The sequence below is a fragment of the Saccopteryx bilineata genome, chromosome 2 (assembly GCF_036850765.1).
Source record: "Saccopteryx bilineata isolate mSacBil1 chromosome 2, mSacBil1_pri_phased_curated, whole genome shotgun sequence".
NCBI classification, from domain to species: Eukaryota; Metazoa; Chordata; class Mammalia; order Chiroptera; family Emballonuridae; genus Saccopteryx; species Saccopteryx bilineata.
In genome coordinates, this window is record NC_089491.1 from 295,948,340 (window position 1) to 295,960,623 (window position 12,284).

Genomic DNA, 12,284 nt, shown 5'->3' on the forward strand with positions numbered 1-12,284 from the left:
TTGTTCTATAGAGATGCAGATGTTAGATAGTTCAGGGTTTGCGGGGCCCATGCGGTCTCTATTGCAGGCATTCAACTCTGCCATTGTGGCACAAAAGTAGCTACCACCTGAAATGGGCCATGACAGGAGTGTTTACACCATAGAAATCTGCAAACACGGTAAACAGGGATATTTTTTCTCCAACTCTAGAGACTAGGAATCAAGGATGAAAAAAACTGTCAAGCTTGAGAAAATAAAAAAATGGTGGTGAGAAGAAAAATGAGGAGTTAAGATGGGAAACGAGTTTTAGATGGTAAATTCCATCTTAGATGTGATTAATTTGAAGTAATAGTGATATCACCTTGACCTCTCTTCAGAGTGTCTGACAAATTTCTGTCGGTCTCCATTTCATTTCAATTGAATATTCCTGCAGATACCTCCTGAACATACACTTCTGCTTCCCAAAGCCCTGTCCCCACTAAAAACCAAAACAAACTCTGTTTCTCTTCCTATAAAACTATACTACCATCTAGAGAACCCCCCAAGTCAAAAGTTCCCTGAGTCACTATGAATTCCCTGCCCCTGTCTCCACAATTAGTGACCAAGATAGTCAATTCTACCCCCTAAGTACTTCTCTTTTCCAAACTTTACTCCCTTTCAGCTACCATGCTTTAAGTGTTTACTATGTACTATGCTTTAACCATGTGTAATCGATGTTAATTCTTTCAACACCCAATGAGATAATTTTACCATTTCTAGTCTAACTATGAAGACATTATAGCTTCATCTGTAGAAGCTATAATAGTAGATACTAATGGTATCTACCATATGTGAAAATTTCAGTGAGAGATAACCTTGTAAAAGTGTTTGGTGTAGCCAGTTCCTATTACTATTGCTGTCACTATTATTGCTTCTTCTCCCTGAAATGCTCCCCTAGCCACTAACCAAACAATTACTCATCTTTCCATATTCAGCTGTAATGTCTATCTGTTAGTAACAATCTTTTCTTCCTTTGTTCTCACCCAATATGCAGTACCAACTTCTATTATAGCATTTCTAATCCTTCAGTTTGGTTTTACATTTACTTGTCTCCCTCCCAATCAGATTTCAAGTCTTTTATCAGCATGTTGGGGGCAGAATAACAGCCACCAAAGGTGTTCACACCTTAATCTCCAGAACTTGTGAATGTCATATTACTGGCAAAAAGGACTTTGGTAGATGTAATCAATGTACAAACGATAAAACAGATGATTGTGGATTATCTGAGTGGGCTCACTCAAGTCACTTGAACCTTTAAAAGCAGACAGCTGTCTCTGGCCAGAAGTGGAAAATGCAGACATGATAAAAGAGGAAACTAAAGAGCTCTGAAGGCTGAGAGGGACGTGCAGTCACCGGGGCTGACACGGAAGCCAACGTACAAGCACTGGAGAGAGGCCTCTCGGAGCTCAGAGCAAGCATGGGAAGGAACAGGCAGCTTCAGGGGCAAGGACCAGCCCTGGCTGACAGCCTGCAGGGAAGAGCGTTCAGTCCTACAACAGCAAATAAATAAATAAATAAATAAATGCAGCCAGCAACCTGAATGAGCTTAAAAGTAGATTTTCCCCCAGAGTCTTCAGTAAGGAACACAGCCATGTCAGCATCTTGATTTTAGACATCTATCCCATGTGACAATAAATTTAGTTGTTTAAAACTTAAAGCCGCTAAGTGTGTGTGGTCCTTTGTTATGGCAGTAACAGCAAACTGTAGCAGGCAGAAACTGTGTTTTCTCTGACCTGTGAGTCTCCCACAGTCAGTGTTCAAAGTAAGTGAATTCAGTTATAAAAGTTCGGAAGGTAGATGGCATATGTCAATGAAGCTTAAAAAATAAGGTGAAACTGAAGGTTTATACTTGAGTATTCTCCATAAAGATAACTGCTAAAGACAAGAGAACATTCCCCACTAAAATACTTTCTACCAGGAACTGTGCTGGGTTTTAAAGAATTACATCATGTAACACACTCAACAATCCAATGAGGCAGGCATACTTTAACCAGTTTTACAGATGAGGAATCAAACATAAAATTTGCTCACGCTCACAAATCTAAGATGTGGTAGAAGTGAAATTTAAACCCTAGCAGTCTGGCTCCAGGGGTCTTCCTTTTTTAACTGCTAAGCTATACTATTTGTGTCTAAATTTTGAAAATTTTACATAGTTGGAATATTGAGGGTATACAGACAACAACCACCAAAAGTAGAGTGAGAAAAGTATAAAGAAAGCTAGAAAAAAAAAATAGTTCAAAAACAAGAAAACCAGTAAATGCAGTGGTTCAGATGTCAAAGAAAGAAGATGCCTTAAAATGAGAGCAATCTTCGAGACCAAACAACAAAGAGAAGCCAAGAAGATGAGAAGTGGGAAGGAATTCCTGCCCAAGGCAGTGAGGAAGCCACTGGTAACTTTTAATGCCGCATTATGCATGAACGAGTGGGGAGAGAAGCCAGACTCCTCTGAGTTAATAATGGGTGATTAGAAAACGGAGGTGACACATATAAATCTCTTAATAGAGAAAAATGTCAAAAGAAGGAAAAACACTAAAATGAAAGAGTTCAATTATTTTATGTTTAAACTATTTTCAGAAAGGGTAGCCCTATTCTCTCTATAATTTCCCTTTGAACTACATTCACCAACAATCAAACTCCACAGCGTAGAAACACCACAAAAGAACTTGAACCTTGACAGATATATTAACATATCATGAGAGTCAAAGGAGGCAAATGGGCCCTGCCCTCTCTCTGCAAAAGAGGATTCAATGAACAGTGAGTCTGTGAGGACAGGTAGGGTTCCTTCATTCCCATTTGTTTTTATGTCAAGTTGTGTCTCTTTTAAGCCACTCACCAGAATGCCAGTCCTATTTAAATAAGATACATCTGTATGAAAGAGAAACGTTTCGCTAGGTAAAAGGTATGAAAGCTATTCAAAGGAAAGAACTTCTTTTTCCTTCCAGAAGCCTCTGAATTGACTGGACAGACAATATGTGCATACATGGAAGCACTATCTCTTTGCTGGTCTCAGCCATGGAGCAGGAAGTGGATCAGATGAAAAGGTCAAATTAAGATCGATAAACATGGCTGGGAAGTGCTGCTTTGTTTACATTTACTTCCTTCTCCTACCAAGTCGGTTTGCAGTTAGACACCGTTCACATTGAGGCCATAAACACAAGAACATATGTGATTTTTTTTAAATGTGCCCTTTGACTGTCAATTTCTCCCAAACAGGTGTTGGCTAAATGATTATAAATTGGCCTCTGGATACACCTCTTCAACTGAGCCGTACAAGAGCTGGTGATAATATAATTAGACCTAAAAACATCAGGCCAGTGAATGCTTTCCATCTGTTTGGCAATAATGTTTAGTTAACAATAGTCTTTAAAAGAAGCACCTTCAACTTCAGTTCTTAAAGTTATTTATAGAGCCATTCTTAACACACCAGCACTCTTGCTAACAAGAGCTTTAGCCACTTGGAAATTATTAGCCATACGGCTGGATACAAAGAGAAACGACTGCATTTAACATCTGTATCTTTCCAAATTTACACGCTTCAAACTCACTTAAAGTCATTTCTTAATGAAGAATGCTGTGGTGCTGCATTAATATTTAGTTGCATGCACAAAGATCATAAGGAGCCAAACATTTTTTTAAAGCCAACAGTAGGCCAATCTGTAATGAAGTTGTCAGCATAAAGGACAAAATAATAGCTTCTTTAACCCTCAAACAGAATTTGTTCATTTGTAGACTATAACACATCAATTTAAAAAATGCTCATGGGTTTGCTCACCTTTATAAAGACAAAATTCTAATTAGGTACTAATTTGATACAATTGTCTTTCCAATAAAAGGCTCCTAAAACCGTCTCTTATTTCATAATAAAACAAGCACTATAACTAAAACTGTCATGAAATAATTATCCTGAATAGCATACCTTATTGAGAGAGTACAATTAATGTACTTCTCCTTTTCATTTTTCACACTTATTTATCAGCACTATATTAGTATACGGTCTAAGAGAAGAGATTACTCCATCTTTGCCCATCGTAATATCTAGAATAACTGCTCCTCACTGGGGAATAAAAGCAACTTATCCCATAAGGATTAGCCTCATCTGTTCTTCAATTCCACCAGCACAACGAGAACTTGCTCACTCTTTTTTCACAACAGTGGTAGGAAAAGCTCCCACTGATTATATGTCTGGGTCTTCCCATTAACTAGAATAGGGAAGGCCTAATATGTAACTAGGTATCACCTTTGGAAAGACAGGAGGAGTGGGGAGTATATCAAAAGCACCAAATGATGATTATTTTTTAAGCATACGAAGAATAAATTTGCAAGAAAGAGAGACTACTGTACATAAAGCGACGATGATTAAAGTACAGGAGTAGCCTGACTTGTGGTGGCACAGTGGATAAAGCATTGACCTGGAATGCAGAGGTCGCCGGTTCGAAACCCTGGGCTTGCCCAGTCAAGGCACATATGGGAGTTGATGCTTCCTGCTCCTCCCCCTCCTCTCTCTCCCCACTTCTCTAAAATGAATAAATAAAATCTTAAAAAAAAAAAAAGTACAGGAGTATGGAGAGCTCCCTTCCCTAACCCTCTGAGTAGTACAAACGTTCATGTACAGACTCGTGCCCTCTGACCACACAGAGTACGATCGATTTATTTTAAAAATGTGTAAAGCAACATTAAAAAAAGGCAAATGTATGTTCTTCTTCTTTCCATACATTGGTTATCAAACAAACATGATTTTAAGTTAATTAAGCTGGAACTGGAACTAATTTCTTTTTTTTTGAAAAATAAGTCACTCCCGGGGGTCAGTGAGCATGAAAAAAAAACTCACTACTTAAAGGGCTAAAGAGTGTCTGTCACCCATTCTTGAATCTTTTTAGATATTTATATGTTGACATTCAACATCTGTAAGTCTCTAAAAATAACTTTAGCTCCAATTCCTCTAAAAATAAAGATTACTTAGGCAATTTCAGGGAATATCTATCTCTACATTGGTGCCTATTACTTCATAGGACTCCAGAACAATTAATAAAAGTTTAAAAAAATGTTTAAGAAACATATAAAGAGAGAGTCATCCTGGACAAACACTGCCTTTCCCTTAACGGTATCATGCTGGCTAGACACAGCCCTAGTGGACTTCAACTGTGCAAGTTATACCTGTGGGAGTCCACACATAAACATACCAGAAAAGAATGAGATCAACATAATAAAGAAGCCACAGAAAATACACAAGCCTAATTGGAAGACAGTTTTTCTCAACATAGTTTCAGATGAATAAGTTATACTTACTGTACTCTCCTTCCAAAGAGTTCACACTCAACAATTTCAGTAAGTTACTAAGTAAACTCATCTTGGCAGCATTACAGAAGCTGGTAATATTACTTTTCTGTAGAAATGGTTTTGAACAACAAATCTTTGCTTCCCCTAATACCACATGAGGATAATCAAATGTTGTTTATATTTACTAAAAACTCATCTCCTTTCGTATGCTTATCATATTCAAAATGTATTTCTAAAACTGGTCATTGTTAATTCCATACCTTATTCTCACAAGATATTGCCTATAGAAATTCAACTACCAGAAAGCAAAGAATAGGTGACCTTTAATACCAACAATTCTCCCCACTGGGGTCTAACTGTCTCTTCTCTGCATCAGAAGGCTAGCAGTGTTCCCAGCAACTCCAAAAGCAGAAGATATTGAGCCCACAGCTTTAGTGGATCAGAAGGTGTAGTGTCAAGAGCATCAGCATGAACAGACTGTGCACTTCTTTCATGTTATGCCATAAAACCAGTCTGTTCTTGGTGCTCATATGCTCATCAGTTATGTCACTGATGAGAACTGAAGTATAAAGAGTAAAATTCGACATGGATACTTATAATCTCTAGTCCATAGAATATTTTCATTTACTATTCTCAAGGATCTCTTTTTGGTAGAGACAAGTATAAAAGGTACCTGTAGGATTTAAGAGGAACAGAAAAAAAAATCTTCAGAGTCTTACCAGTCTTATTTGTCCTAGAACTTTCAATATGGCACATTATCGTGAAGTGAACAAACAATCCAGAAAAGGTAATGCTTTGTGGATTGCTGGCAGTCAAAAAATCACCAACCAACTCAGAACAAGAAGAAATACATATATCTCTTTGAGGCAAGCTGAGTTCCTCAGGCTTCTACATAACCTAGAGATATCTCCAAAGGTAGGAAACAACAGCCCAAATCTACGGCTCTGAATGGAGTTCCACATTTCTTTCTAGTTATTAAAATCCAAAATACCACAATTCAAAGTATACTTTAAATGTTTATCCAAACACCTTTAACTCCTAAAAAAAACATCCCCTATTTCAATTTAATTACCTGTCTTAACCCCAGGCAAATTGGGGCAGGGATGGGGGAAAGAACCCCATTAGGAAGAGCAAGCCACACAAAACAAAGCTGATAAATAACTAATTTATCTATAAGAAAACAACTAATTTTAGATTTCTTTGAATGCCCAGACATTTGCAAAGGTTTTAGTATGCTAATTTCTTAATTAAAAGATATTTCAGCAGTGAAAGCTCTTTCATATGCACTACTGACTCTCCATCAAACATTAACTTTCCAACCTAACACTAGTATAGCCGGTGGCAGCCTGAAGGTTTACCATCTGCTGCTACCCAAAGTCACTGTGGCCACCTTCAGAACATATGCATCAAAGCCCCCACATAAGGGGCTGAAGAAATACTGCCTAAGTCAGCATAAGGGGATGACAAACCCAGAGGCAGGCAACAGGCAAGCTACCAGAAAACACAGGACATCAGGAACCATCAGTCGTCCTTCGAATAGGTACCCAAGGTCACAGGAGACCTAAGGGCTGAACAAAAAGACATGACAAATACTACTTGTAATGGAATTTACTTAAGTAAATTAAGTAAATGTGATAATTTTTTTAAAAAAGGAAGGGGATCTAGTCGCACATTTAAAATCACCTCTGATTTTATTCAAAATAAGTATACCATGAATAAAATAAAATAAAATTTAAGGTGTTTCAGTCAGCCTGTCTATGAATAGTAACAAAGGTTTTTATTTATTCATAAAATAAGACACTTTGTTTTGAAAGGTTTGTTTTCTGGAAACCATCACACCCACAATCCAAATGTTACCCAAGGAAAATGCACTTTGAGATGAGGTTTTAGAAAATCCACAGAATACCAATTAAAAACCCTGGCTTCTGGCCACTCAAAAATGGCATTTATTTATAATAATGATCACATTTACCACATTACCTTGTATAAAAACAAAATACTGAGGTGTCTTTTAAAATATTTTTTTAAAAAAAGAATCTCAAAAAACTTGCCCTATTCAATTATAATATTGAATCACTGCCATATATTCATCTTAACAGAAATTCACAAATATGAATTTTCCTTGTACTTCATCTTTACTATCTCCCTTTTCTTTAGTATTTTAAATGCAGCTAAAACAAAAATCATTACAGAAAATAATTTTTTAGAAAGTAATGCAAAATGCACCTTTTTATTCTTGATTTGAAAAAGGCAACAGATACACTTTGTTTGCATTAATTCTAATCTAAATCCAGATATTTTAAAGTTCTTCAAAAGTTCCCCAGGGAATTAGTTATCAATTTGAAATTAGGGAATTATTAAACATTCATGTACCATAAGAACTGCCGATGAATCCCATTTGACCCCGGGTTGCGACCCACAGGTTGAAAACCGCTGGTTTAAACTGAATCCATCCATAACCTGTTAAAGGCAACCAGAAAAATGGTTCCTTTAACATAACACAATACTGTATTGTGTGTGTTTGCCCCACGTGAACTCAATTTATGCCTTCGTATACCTAGTAACTGCAATAATAATTACAATAATTTTTGAAGGATCATAGTTTATCATTGTGATGGCTAAAAAGAATAAATGGTACCAGAGTAACTTTATCTTCTAAGATATGATATAAACAGATGATTAATCATACAATTTGAACAAGAAAAGGAGCATATTTTGGTGGTACTGTTGCTGAAAACGGTACCAGGTGTTAGACCAGTAGAGTCAGACGGGACCCTGGTTTTAACAACCATGGTACTTGAGTTCACACTAAGAAAGAATTCAGAGGCAACACTCAATCTGTAAGAGAAAGTGTATTTAGCAAGTCTCAGAGATAGGAGAAGGGAGCTGTAGAAGAAATGGGCTCAGAAAAGTTACAGAGGCAAAGAAAGGGGCCCTTGAGCTTAGGAAGAAGAGAGGGCCTGGACCGCTGTAGTGATGCTCCAAGGGAGAGCTCACTGGGTCCTCTGTGCTAAGGGTTTTTAAGGCGGGGATCTTAGAGAAGGTCCCAGGGGAGGCTCTCAACAGAATATTCATCAGCTTTCCAAGTGTGCCCTTTCAGGGTCATGGTCTCCACTGGCTGGTCAGCACCATGGCGGGGGGGTCATTAGCCATTGCAGCTGATCCTAATGTCAGCCATGCAAGGAGGTACACCACGTGACAAGCAATGTGCCAGCGGAGGAAAGGGCAGGGAGACTAAACCGCATGACCAATGCTGTTCTGGGGGAGGAAAGAGTACCCTGTGGATGAGGTCCTTGTTTCCCCAGTTTTGCTAGGCACCTGGGGCTTCCCGCCCTAGTGACCTTCTGGACCCGCCCATCATCCCTGCTCCGCTGGTATCTAACTGCCCACCTCAGTACTCAAACAGATTTGCCCATCCCAGTCATTTACTCAATATTCAAAGCCTACACTGTTTCATTTCTCCAAAGGACAGTGAAATATGGTTGGCAAAGTTTGTTTTCTTTGACAGACTAGTATCAGGATCAGAAAGGAAAAGGGATTTAAAATACGTTTCTCTCCTTCCCATCTAAAAGTCACTTGGCCAAAACTCTGGATTACTCATCTTCAGGCATATAGCTAAATCTAGTCCTGCCCTATAGCATGCAAGATACATGTTATTCAACAGAAAACAGTCGGAGAAGTAATTATTGCAACCACAAACATGAATTTTACATTTCTTCTCTTCCTATTAGCCAATGTCAGTGAATGTGAGTCATTTACTCAACGCTGTCCCATGCTAGGACGTGAGGTTAATGACTAGTGAACAATAGAACCAACACAGAAATGTCTATTATACATACATACATATATATATATGTAAAGAGTTTTACTTTGTATAATTTTCAAATCCTAAGCCTATACATTTATTACTTTATAAAACCTGCTTCCAGAGGACATGGTGTGTCTTTGTAAGAAAACTGGATATAAATATAGCAGAAGGCGGAATATAAAAGACAGGAAAAAATTGGGTTTGAAACAGAAATGCTGAAGAGCTAGGAAAAACATCCACTTAGGAGGCTCTTCTCAGATCCAAAGGCTTTAAAAGCTAGATCTCTATACCTTTGTCATTCGCGTTTTGATTGTCTGTTTTCTGTTTTTGTGAAGCAACTTGCCCAAGGCCACAAAGAGACTATGCTAAAGAAAGGTTAAAACTCTGAAGTTCTGGGTTTATAGGACCAAGTTCAGCTCATGCCACTCAATTCCATAATGAAACTATTTATACTATCTCTTCGGTTTGAATTCTGAAACTCACATGGAATAATAACTTGACACTTAAATTTAGATAAAAATTAATTCAATTAAAAGTACAGTCTGTTGTATTTAGCTTTAGATCCCTTCTTATTTGCATTTGCTAGAAAATCCTGTATTTTTCGCTCCATAAGATGCACTTTTTTCCCCAAAAGCGGAGGGGAAAATGCCCATTGCGTTTTACAGAGAGAAAAATACGTTATTTTATTAAATATTTTAACACACCATTTAGTTCAGAATACTTTTTTTCTTATTTTCCTCCTTAAAACCCTAGGTGTGTCTTATGGTCAGGTGCATCTGATGGAGCAAAAAATACGGTAATACTCTAGTGCTGATATAAACTATGTCTACTCATACCCTGGTTTAATATTTTCATTCTGCTGCTAGATGTGTTCTATAAATATGCTTGAACCAATTTATAGACCCTAGAAACTAATATAAATCCCTAAAAAGAAGCAGGTATGTCTACATAGTTTTTATACAGTGTTCAAAATTGGCACAGTGTATACTCAGTTAACGAATGCTATCGTACAACGATAATGGACACAGATGCTACATCTTCAAGTCAATCAATACATATGCAACTAAGCTGCCAATGTCAAAGGCAGTCTGATGGCAGTTCAGAAGAAAATGCCTCAAGGGCAAGGAAGCTATTATTTTTAAACATTTTTAATAGGATTTGTACTTTTATAGCAGAAGGAGCTGAACTTCTGGTATTGGATCGGTGCTTTAAGATGACCTAGAAAATTTATTTAGTATAAGAATATAATGTGTTTATGTTCTGAAAAATTCCAAATTATTTTAAAGCACATATGAAACACAAAGGCAAAATACTCATTCTCAAACTATTTCATTGACTGCAACCCAGTGCCTGCCAATAATGGACAGGTGTACCCTGTGAGAGGAGGTGAAAGGGGAGGAGGAGGGATGTTCTGACAGTTTTCAGTTCAAACCACCCTCTTGTTCTGCTCCTGCAGGTGTAGTCAATTTGGAGGTGCAGGCTCACTGAGTATTTGAAATCTTAAAACCCATATATTGTCTCTTTTTGTCTTTTACAACTTAAAACCCATATTTGTACTTTACAACTATTCAACAAGTATTTATTGACTCCTTATTGCATGGACAGCATTGTATTCAGTTAGGCATTATCAAGGAAAATAAAAAGAAATATAAGATACAGTTCCTGCCCTCTTGGACAAGTTAACAATATATTTAAGGCAACTAAAATTACATGAGTGAAAATAATGCACAACTGACTCAAAGAAAGAAAACATGAGTTATGGAGGAGGTAAGCTTTCAGCCATCTTGCAGAATGGACTGAATATAGGTGACCAAGAAGGAAGAACTGGAAAAGCTGAGGAAGCTAGAAAGAGAGCAGACTCTCTGAGTCTCCCACACCTTTGGACTGGAACACTCTTTGTGAGCCAAATCCTACTCATCCCTCCTTTCTTTGCTTTGCTTACTCTCAGAGGAGAGCCCCAAGCTAGGTGCCCCACCCATATGTTCTCACAATAGCCTACTGTCCTTCCTTCACCCAAAGCTCTTTCCAACTACTGTAACTGTCAGTTTACTTATATTTCCCACTCGATTATAAACTCTAAGAAGGTAGAGATTAGGTGTGTTTGGTTCTCCATTATATGTCCAGTGGCTAACACCACCCTTGTCACATAGCTGAAGCTCAATAAATATTTGCTGAATGAATGAATAAATGAGAAAACAGAAATGGAAATGACATGCAGAGAAATGGTACTGAAGCAGGCCAATCAGAATAAATGGTTTCAACACATATATATTGAGTATCTATTTGCAAGTCACTATGCTAATGCCAAGAATAAAAAATTATGAAACTGGTGTCTGATATGTTGTAGAGACTTATTCTCCAAAGATATATATCTTGAGGACAGGATTTAGACTATATTTTCTATCTAACAGATGTCTATAAACACTGTACAAAAAACAGATTAAAATGTTCATTTTTTTAAAAAGAAGAAAAACGTGTGATTACTTGAGGCATATGAAGGTTTACTGTAGGAGGCATAGAAACAATATCAAAAACTACCATACAAATACAAAATAATACTGAAGATAAACTGTAATTGAAAAAAAATCCTACCATACAATATGGATGAATGCTATCACATCTAAGTTCAAGGCATTAAAAGAACACAGCAATAGATATTTAAATAAGATGGCAATGGTAAGCAAGGGAGCCTTCCTAGAGAAGACAGTAATTAAGAATGAGAAGAAATTAAGTGAAGAATAAAAGGAAAAGTCACTCCAGGTAGAGGGGTACATCATGTGTGTAACATGATGCCCTGTACACATTACAGGTTCAACAGGGCTGTAACCAAGAGTGTGTGTTGTGGTGGTCTGGGAAAAGACAGGTAGTTGCAAAAACAGCAGAGTCCCAAGTACCCTGTACAGCTTCTCTCCTACTAGTGACATCTTATGTAGCTATAGCACAATATGAAAACCAGGCAACTGATATTAGTAAAATACTGTCTACTAGCTTATGGACTCTTTTATCCTTTTCATAGGTAAGTTATACAATAGTGAACTTTCTCAGAAACTTCATTCAATGTTTTAATTCCTTCTACAATCTCCCCACCAATAATCCTTCAGCCTTTACTTGAATATCTCTAATGACATGAAACAAGTAAGATATGAAGGAAACCAGTCTGCCTTTGGTTGATCCTAATTCT

The 12,284-nt window shown here is 37.4% G+C and overlaps 1 protein-coding gene across 5 annotated transcripts in view; it reads right to left on the reverse strand.

The window, feature by feature from the left end:
- RPS6KC1 (ribosomal protein S6 kinase C1) overlaps positions 1–12,284 on the reverse strand; it is a 174,452-nt gene that overhangs the window by 49,897 nt on the left and 112,271 nt on the right. Inside the window, exon 1 of one of the 5 annotated variants that reach the window (XM_066261386.1) lies at positions 6,765–6,787. The exons of the other annotated variants lie outside the window; for them this stretch is intronic. The gene's annotated coding sequence lies outside the window, so the exon portion shown is untranslated. Of the gene's footprint in view, positions 1–6,764; positions 6,788–12,284 lie in introns of those variants that run through there. 5 annotated transcript variants of the gene reach the window in all.